Genomic DNA, 8509 nt, shown 5'->3' with positions numbered 1-8509 from the left:
ATAGCACTGTTAATGATATCTACTTTACAATATACACTTGGCTTTGCAATACAAAATCTCTCATATTGAACTATGCAGTGCAACATGTTTGCCATTCATGTATGAAGAAGTTGCCTATGTGAAATACATTTCTCAATACATTATGTACATTTTCTTTATAGCAGGTCATGTGGACAATAAGTTTTCCTTTAAAAAGTATGTCTATTGAGTATTCTCTATTTGACTATTTCTTGAAAATCCATTTTTAATACAAATTTCAGACTTACAAATATGATTTCAATATACATTACATGCTGTATTAGATATTTCTTTTACTTTTTTTTTGAATACCCTAAAAAAGGTATATGGGCTATATGTATGATAAGTGAATGAGGTATTATTCATTATACTGTTATTGATAATGATCAAGTTCACTATAAGAATGTGGTCAAGACTTGTTAGCACTCTACATACATAAGACAACAAAAAAGAACAATTATGCCTTAAAGCAAAGATGAATACCGGTCATAAAATCATTTGATAGTTACACTGTAATTTCCTATAGTGTTGATAATCCTGTGCAGGGTTTAATATACTTAACGTTTTATGGAAAAAATACTAGTCACAAATCATTTGCTGATTTTTCAGATTTATCTGCACATTTCCATTATCACTTTCAGCTTCAGGTTAATCTGGCTAAGGTTCCCCATTTCCCTCATTCAACTAGTTCTAGTACATCATATCTGACAACAAAAATGGTCAGAACCACTAACGTTACCACCATATGTTTAGTCATGTAAATATTTGTCTTCAGTGTGTTTCCAAGCCATGTAAACTTAATTTTCAGCACTATGTATGGTCTTTCAATTGTGGACCTACATAGTTCTGGCATGTAAAATGTTATGTGCATCCTCTTTGCTTCCATAATGTAATGCCAAAAGGGTTCAGAGGTACAAGTAACATAGGTAATCATTGTCCTCAGCTTCACACTTCCTAAACATTAAGGAGAAATATTCATTTCTGCAGTAGAAGGTTCTGTATGTTCACAAACTGGCATAATAATCACAGATGATAATCTTGAAATCTTCCATAATGTTAATTCACCAACTGAAGGAAATTTGACATCTTCTTGGCTCATTCCATTAATACTTCTCAATACCCTAACAAATTATAGAGAGTTGCCTGTGGAACATCTTAATACTCTCTAACATTCATCTGACAATTGGCACTTTCCATACATTGTATATAAGTGCTAAAGCATTTGTAAGTATGGCAGACCTAGACAGACAGAATATTGTAAAAACATGTACAACTAACCAAGGAAAAAGTAAATACAGACTATGTGAAAGTTGAAATAACATATATGCACTTCACTCTTGATAATCTGCAAAGTTGTGTGTCCTAAACCCACAGATAAAGGAATCTGAGGGTAAATCCAGTACATATAACACATTCATTACCAAAAATATTGCAATACAGAAAGAGGATGTATCAATTTTTTATATAGTTATCTATATTTTCTGTAAAATCATCTGATATGTGCTCTAAAATGAAGAGGCATGTTGACCTATGAACTACAAACTATGGAAAATTTTCTGTGAGACAGATTAGCTCTCCTGCCATGATCTGACAACATTTAATGTGTTATGAAACAGCATTTGGAAATAAATATCTCCTGTGATGGTCTAAAATACTACAAAAACTTATCAAGCATACCTGTATAGTAAGGGTTTCATAAAGTCAGTCACAGTCCTGCGTACACACCTCCTCCTTTATGTTGTCGACACTGGTCAAATTTGGTGCAGAAGTCATTACGCTGAAAAATCCCAAAACAAGATTTGATACATCACAATATAAAATTCAGTCAAATCAAAAGACAAACAAATCTCTATCATCATGAGAAATTTCACTACGCAAAAATGATAAATGCTGTAAATGATAGGAAGAGGGAAATTTTTGACAATTTCAGTCATGTCTGTTTTACTGACCACTATGTAAATAGATTGCAGAGGGATAAATTACAACCCACGACCTATCTAATTAATGCCTCCCTTTTCAAGTCCATGTAGATTGTTACAAATCAAGTCTTGCATTATGTATGGGCTCATGGCTTATAATGTATGCATGATTTATCAATGCCACTCAGTTTTGCTTGTGTTTTATACATTTTTGATAGTAAACAAATTACCTTGAATAAAGGGAATTTCAATAATCTATTCCTTATTCACTTTCTACTTAGTAATCTACATTAAATTCTGTCATATTTCTACCTAATGCCCATGTACATCATTGACCTCATATTTCAATAGGGGTAGTAACAAGAAGTGAAATGGCTGCATCAAGAATCACTGGGGAGTAACCCACAGGACTGATCAAAGCATACAAAAACTCTTTTTAAGAAGCTTTTCCCATTCAACCAGATAATTACCAATGATTGCTATTATAAAACCATGGCCCAATAAAATTCATTAGTGCATATCTAATTACAATGGGCATCAATGAGGCAATAATACTGATTTCAAACGAGAAAACTAATTTGATGTCTAACGTTTATATGTATGTATGGTTTCTTGGGAATGTCAAGCACTATCATTCAACTTCTGATTCAAATGACCTATATTCTTCCATGACTTGTATACTGTCAAACAATTTAACATCAAAACATCAATCAGTCAACATATACATTAAGATTTCATAGGGTACATACCCTGCTTACTAACCATTTCAGAGAAAGACAGTGGCTACATCAAGAACACAAAGGTATTTGTAATAGGGGATCACATCAGACGTGAAAGTTAAAATGGAATATTTTGCAGTGATTATTATATTACAAATAGAGTTAGGTCTATGATTACAATGTAAAACAGGAATCATTATAAATGAAGATTGCATGACTAAGTGCAAGACATAGTTGTGTAGAAAAATAAAAATGAACATACAGGCTAACTGAATAATATTCATAATTGAGTGTAAGAACAAGTGGGTTGGAAGGAGTACAGTTTTCGTTCAGAGATGAAATATGTAGTTTGGAAAAATTTGAGGGCAAAGCAATTTCATGGGATAAAGCTCGATTTGCATGAAACAAAAGATTGCACTTACAAGTCAGTAGCTGACTATAATGCAACACTGTAGTGTTTTCCATGGAATTTTTATAAGATCAAAGGATATACAATTGTTATGACAAACTAACAAGAGTAAAACCCAAAAGGATCACGTAAAATAAAAACAATACGCATGACTAGAGACTAGATCAAATAACTGACAGCAGGTAAAATGAAAAAGAGGATCAAAGTTATGAGGTTAAATAGTTTGTATAGACCAGAAAACAGCAGATTAATAGCTAATGAATAACACAAATGAGGTAAGAGTAAAACTATACCAATACATTTGTATGATTATATTGCACAAAAAGACAAGTATTACTGTATAGCAACAAAGAAATATGTAACACATAAGGTAAACTAGATTATAATGCAAAAATGTTGTAAACTGTTGAAAAAAGGGATATAAAAGGGATATATAAAGAATTGTAAGAAAGGACATGACAGTGGAAGAGAGGTAGTGGAATGTTGGGGGAAAGAAAAATAAGATGTAATGTATAAGGAAATACGTAATTTGTGTATATGAATTTTAGCACATCTTTAAACCAAGTGTAAGTTACTTATGAAGTCTACATCATGTGATGAGAGAATGACATAATAGATTATACAACATGGAGAGTTGCTTATCCTGTAGTCTGATGTAATGCATACAGAATTTTGGGAGGAAAACTGTATGTACTTATGCAGGGTTCCTTATCTATTTATTTATTTATCTATCTATTTTTGAGAAACTATGCATGGAAGGTAATACGACACAATCTAGAATTTTTCAAAAAATATAGTAATCTTAATGATGCTTGCAACAATTTTATTCAAATTGTTATTCAAATAGTGATCTTATCACATAAGAATATAGAAAAATTTAAAAACATCGTTAAAATCTCTAAATTACTACAGTACTATTTGTTCCTACTGTCTTTGAGTAGGTGTTTTGGCTATACCAATTCCATGAAGTATCAATAAAATCTCTTCCTAATTATCATACCTATCGCAAGGTTCCTTAACAAAACAAATATAACACTTGACATATGCTAATAAAAATTTGTATTTACCATAGATATCTACCAATAACTTTAGATAAGTACAACCAGCTCAGTTAATTGTGTGTCCCGCTCATGTAAACGCTATTTCGAAGCCTTTTAAAAATAATCTCACTGCTTTATTCCACTTATGTGGCTCGTAAGAAGATACTTATGTTCCCCATAAATATACATCTCGTTGATTTGGATGATAAATTTAATTTCATGAAAGTCAACATGCAACACTTGCAATCCGGTGATTTGGTCAGGGTTCAATTTCAGTGATTCCACCATGCAAAGGACAGAGAAGCTTTGAAGACAATACAATTTAAACTGAAAAGGAAAAGGCAGCTTCTCTCCACATCTTACCAATACAGATCATGTAATTGGCTTTAGAGATATCTGAGTGCGTATTTTGACTATATTAGTTCCATGTATGAATAAAATACATGCCAAATTATATACCCGAGTCCTTGACATATAATAAAAATACGAAAACCTATATATGCTAATCTAAATGTATATTTACTTCAAATATATATATATCAGTACCTTTTAAGAACTTACCATAACTGCTTACTCTATCGTATTTTTCGCATATCTGTAACTCACTCAGTAAATATTGTTATTAAGGCTTTTAAAAATAATTCCAACGGGCTATCTTTAATTATTTCTCTCGTAGAAATAATAGCTATCGTTCAGAATCATACTATATATCTATTTGATTTAATGGATGAACAACATTTTTAAGCGTCTATAAATAACACTTAAAAAACGATGATTGTGAGTCCAATAATATTTAAATGTCCCCTGCCGCAAAGAATGTGGGGAAGGGCCTTTAAAAGTATGACCTTTAAATTGAAATGAACGCAGGTGGTCCGCCCTATGGTTTAACAATACAGCTCGTATTATTGGCTCTGACTTTTACACTTGTTCATAAATCACCAACCGTAATACTGTAATTTTTCAAACCATGATACAGATTATTGTAATTCAATTAATGATGTATTTCGCCATGATAGATATGTGTATATGCTGAAGTTTCAGCTACTGTTATGTAGATGTTTTATGCTATAGGCTAAATTACCAAAGCTATTTTTGACATTTTTCTTTATCTGCGGTATACATTACTATTATCTATTTTAATCAATCTATTCAGCTGTTTTTCAGTATCTAAAACTTTACATTGCATCTTACTCAAGAAATATCTATATATGCTCTTTCAGCTAAATCTCTCAGGCGCAATTTCCTTTAAACAAAATTTCCAACATCTCTGAATAAACTATAAGATAAATGTATTCCCTATTTGACATTATCTAAAATGTCTGGTGAATGTCCAGGCTTATAACCCAAATGATCTTCACTCAACTTGATGATATATAACACCCATGATAAGTCTTTACACAAACCCCGAATCTTTTGAAAAAGAAAAGAAAAAAAAAAGCAAAGTAATGGCCTTGATTCATTGATCAATTCAAGAATGATTATCCGAAATGCCTTCAGTCTCCTAAAGCCACATCAGTTCAAGTGTTGTTAAGTCACCTAACATGGAGACGAGCAGAGGATTAAGTTGGGAGAACAGACAGTACCATTCCATGACCTTTCCTGAATGTCTAGTTCAGAATATCTTGTGAAAGATCCTCTCGTGGTTCAACGTATGATCACAATAGTATCTCAGTAACCTTATGAAGGACACACTACTTGTCACTAAGTATTTTTTCCTACGTCTGGCAGCTCGGAGACTCGTCATCCAATCCATAGCGGAAGTTAGACAACTGGACGTACTAAGCGTTTCATCCAGTTAAGCCTCAGATGAAATTCAATCATCTCTAAATAAACTCTTATCAAGCAACCCTCAGAACTCAACCACAATGCTCCGTATTAATTAGTTCACATGTCATGCAGCGTCACTGTGTCTCAAGGTTCACCTTTAACTGTCATTCTTGCGTATTGTTGAATCACTTAGAGCTAAAACGACATTAGTATGAACTAAATATAAAGCGGCTATATCAAAGAGGAACAGGGTACTCGATATTCGTAATGACCATGACTCCCTCTTACGAACATACGTGGATGAGTCTTATGTCGATTTTTTTTTGCTAAACTCTTCACTGTGATTTTGGGAGTGAATGGAATATATATATATGGTCTATTTAGGGAAGTCCGTGTCTCGGGGTGACACTGTAGAGATAAACCTTGAAGCGAAACCTTCAGCAATCTTTCTAAAGGAGTATGGCTCTAGTAAACAACTGGGTAACAAACCAATCACAGGTCATCGTACAAACGCCCTGAAGTGACCCTAACTAAGCAGCAACGGACCCCAAATGCGTCTTCGTAATCCTTGATCTCAAAAGTAGACCGGAAGTCACTTATATGACTCACTGACCTCGCCACAAGTGTACTGTTTTCAGTGCAGTTGAAAGTAGGTTGTGATGACAAAGATATTCTCTCTCTCTCTCTCTCTCTCTCTCTCTCTCTCTCTCTCTCTCTCTCTCTCTCTCTCTCTCCAAATCGATTCGTCTCAACCGCTCTTAACCTCCTTTCCGATGTTAAAACCACCTAATCGGCTGCTTTTCTTTTTTTTCATATATATATATATATATATATATATATATATATATATATATATATATATATATTCTTTTTTTTCGTGAGAGAAAAATATATGAGGTTACATTCCGTTAAAACCAGTCCATCCTAAGGAAAATTTGGCTTATGACTGAGCATTCCTGAAATTTTGTCTTCCTACCCATTTTCATTGGTGATTTTATGGCTATAGAACATACTGTGATATATATATATATATATATATATATATATATATATATATATATATATATATATATATATAGAGAGAGAGAGAGAGAGAGAGAGAGAGAGAGAGAGAGAGAGAGAGAGAGAAAGAGAGAGAGAGAGATGGATAAGACTACCTGGCTGCCACACAGATGGACCGAAGTTCGATTTTCGGGGTTTAGTGGTAAACCTATATATCGACACAATTCTACTAAGAAAATAATAGTCTCTGACGTTCTTGCTGAACTCTTTCTTTTAACAATGATCTCGCAATGCCATTTGCTCGCCCTCCCTTCTCGTTAGCATTTTTTTTTTTTCATGTAAGATTAGCCATTTCTCTGACTGCCAATGGGCCCTTGTTACACTGAAAGACCAATATCTTCCCCACCCCATATATTTTATGTCAACCCACGATTCCTCAGTCATTAATAGCATTCTTCATCCCATTCATCATCTGTCTTACCTTCACTTCAGTTCACTCTCTCTCTCTCTCTCTCTCTCTCTCTCTCTCTCTCTCTCTCTCTCTCTCTCCTCACGCACTCTTACCCTTCCACTCAACGCCCTATTCTTCTCCATCTATCCCACTCTCCTTTCCCGGCTCTACTTATCCTATCCCGCGTCCATTCCCTTCTTATCCATTCTCACCCTTCCATTCAGAGGTCTCCCATCCTCCCCGTTTTCTTTCTTTTTCCTCTCTCTCTCTCTCTCTCTCTCTCTCTCTCTCTCTCTCTCTCTCTCTCTCTCTCTCTCTCCACCGCTCCCCTCCCGGTCGCTCCCCTCGCGCCACACCTGGCTTGCGGGGGCACGTGCAGCCACATGTGAGCCGAGCGGGGAACGCTTCACCCGCCGCGGAGGGGAGATGGCCGAAGTGGGTCAGTGACTCTCTTCCCGGAGCTCCGCGGCCGGTTAGAAATAGCGCACGCCGGGGTCGCCCCTCCTACTCAAACTTCTACTCATCTGATCTTTCTTCTGCTTCTTTATTTCATTCTCTTCTTCCTCTTCTCCACTTCATTCCTTTCTTCTCCTTGGCTTTACTCCTTCTTCTCTCACTTTCCTTTCTTCTCCTTCACATCATTCTCTTTTTACTTCCTCCTCCTCCTCCTCCTTCGTCTCATTCCTTTCTCCCTTCTTATTCCTGTACTCGTTTCATAGAGCCTTCTCTTGTGCCTCTTGTCTTCTCTCCTCTATCTCCTCTTTCATGTACCTTCCTCCATATCCAAACTCCTCGTAGACACATACTTTCCCTCAAATCGTTCACTCAGTCTTTCCCTTCCCTTCCTCACATCTCCCTTTCTTCCCACCATCTCAGATGGCATGATTTAAAAAAGCCATAGCCATCTATTATTAGTCTCTCAATAATCCTTATCTATCACCTGCCGCTAGGTATGGCTGCCTGTTATCACTCATAGACCAGTCAGTCATTTCGGCCTTAGGTTTATCGACTGCCGGGGTCGTTAAGGTAATTACCATCATTCTTAACGACCAATTGCAGAGAAAAAGCAAAATTTCAGAACGCCTTCTTCAGCTATAAATGATAATTCTAAGACCGTACAAGCTCTCACTGCGTATATGTCATCTCTATTACCGACACCATGACATAACTACCAATTAGGCATG

The 8509-nt window shown here is 35.3% G+C and overlaps 1 long non-coding RNA gene across 3 annotated transcripts in view; it reads right to left on the bottom strand.

Annotated features, from left to right (window-relative positions):
* Positions 1-289: 289 nt before the first annotated feature.
* LOC139760279 (uncharacterized) overlaps positions 290-8509 on the bottom strand; it is a 149831-nt gene continuing 141611 nt past the window's right edge. For all 3 annotated transcript variants that reach the window (XR_011715290.1, XR_011715289.1, XR_011715288.1), the window contains exon 4: positions 290-1795. This is a non-coding gene — a long non-coding RNA (uncharacterized lncRNA). The remainder of the gene's footprint in view (positions 1796-8509) is intronic.

The sequence above is a fragment of the Panulirus ornatus genome, chromosome 36 (genome assembly GCF_036320965.1).
Source record: "Panulirus ornatus isolate Po-2019 chromosome 36, ASM3632096v1, whole genome shotgun sequence".
Taxonomy (NCBI): Eukaryota; Metazoa; Arthropoda; class Malacostraca; order Decapoda; family Palinuridae; genus Panulirus; species Panulirus ornatus.
The sequence above is the reverse complement of the archived record's forward strand: the minus strand, read 5'-3'. Positions and strand labels throughout refer to the sequence as shown.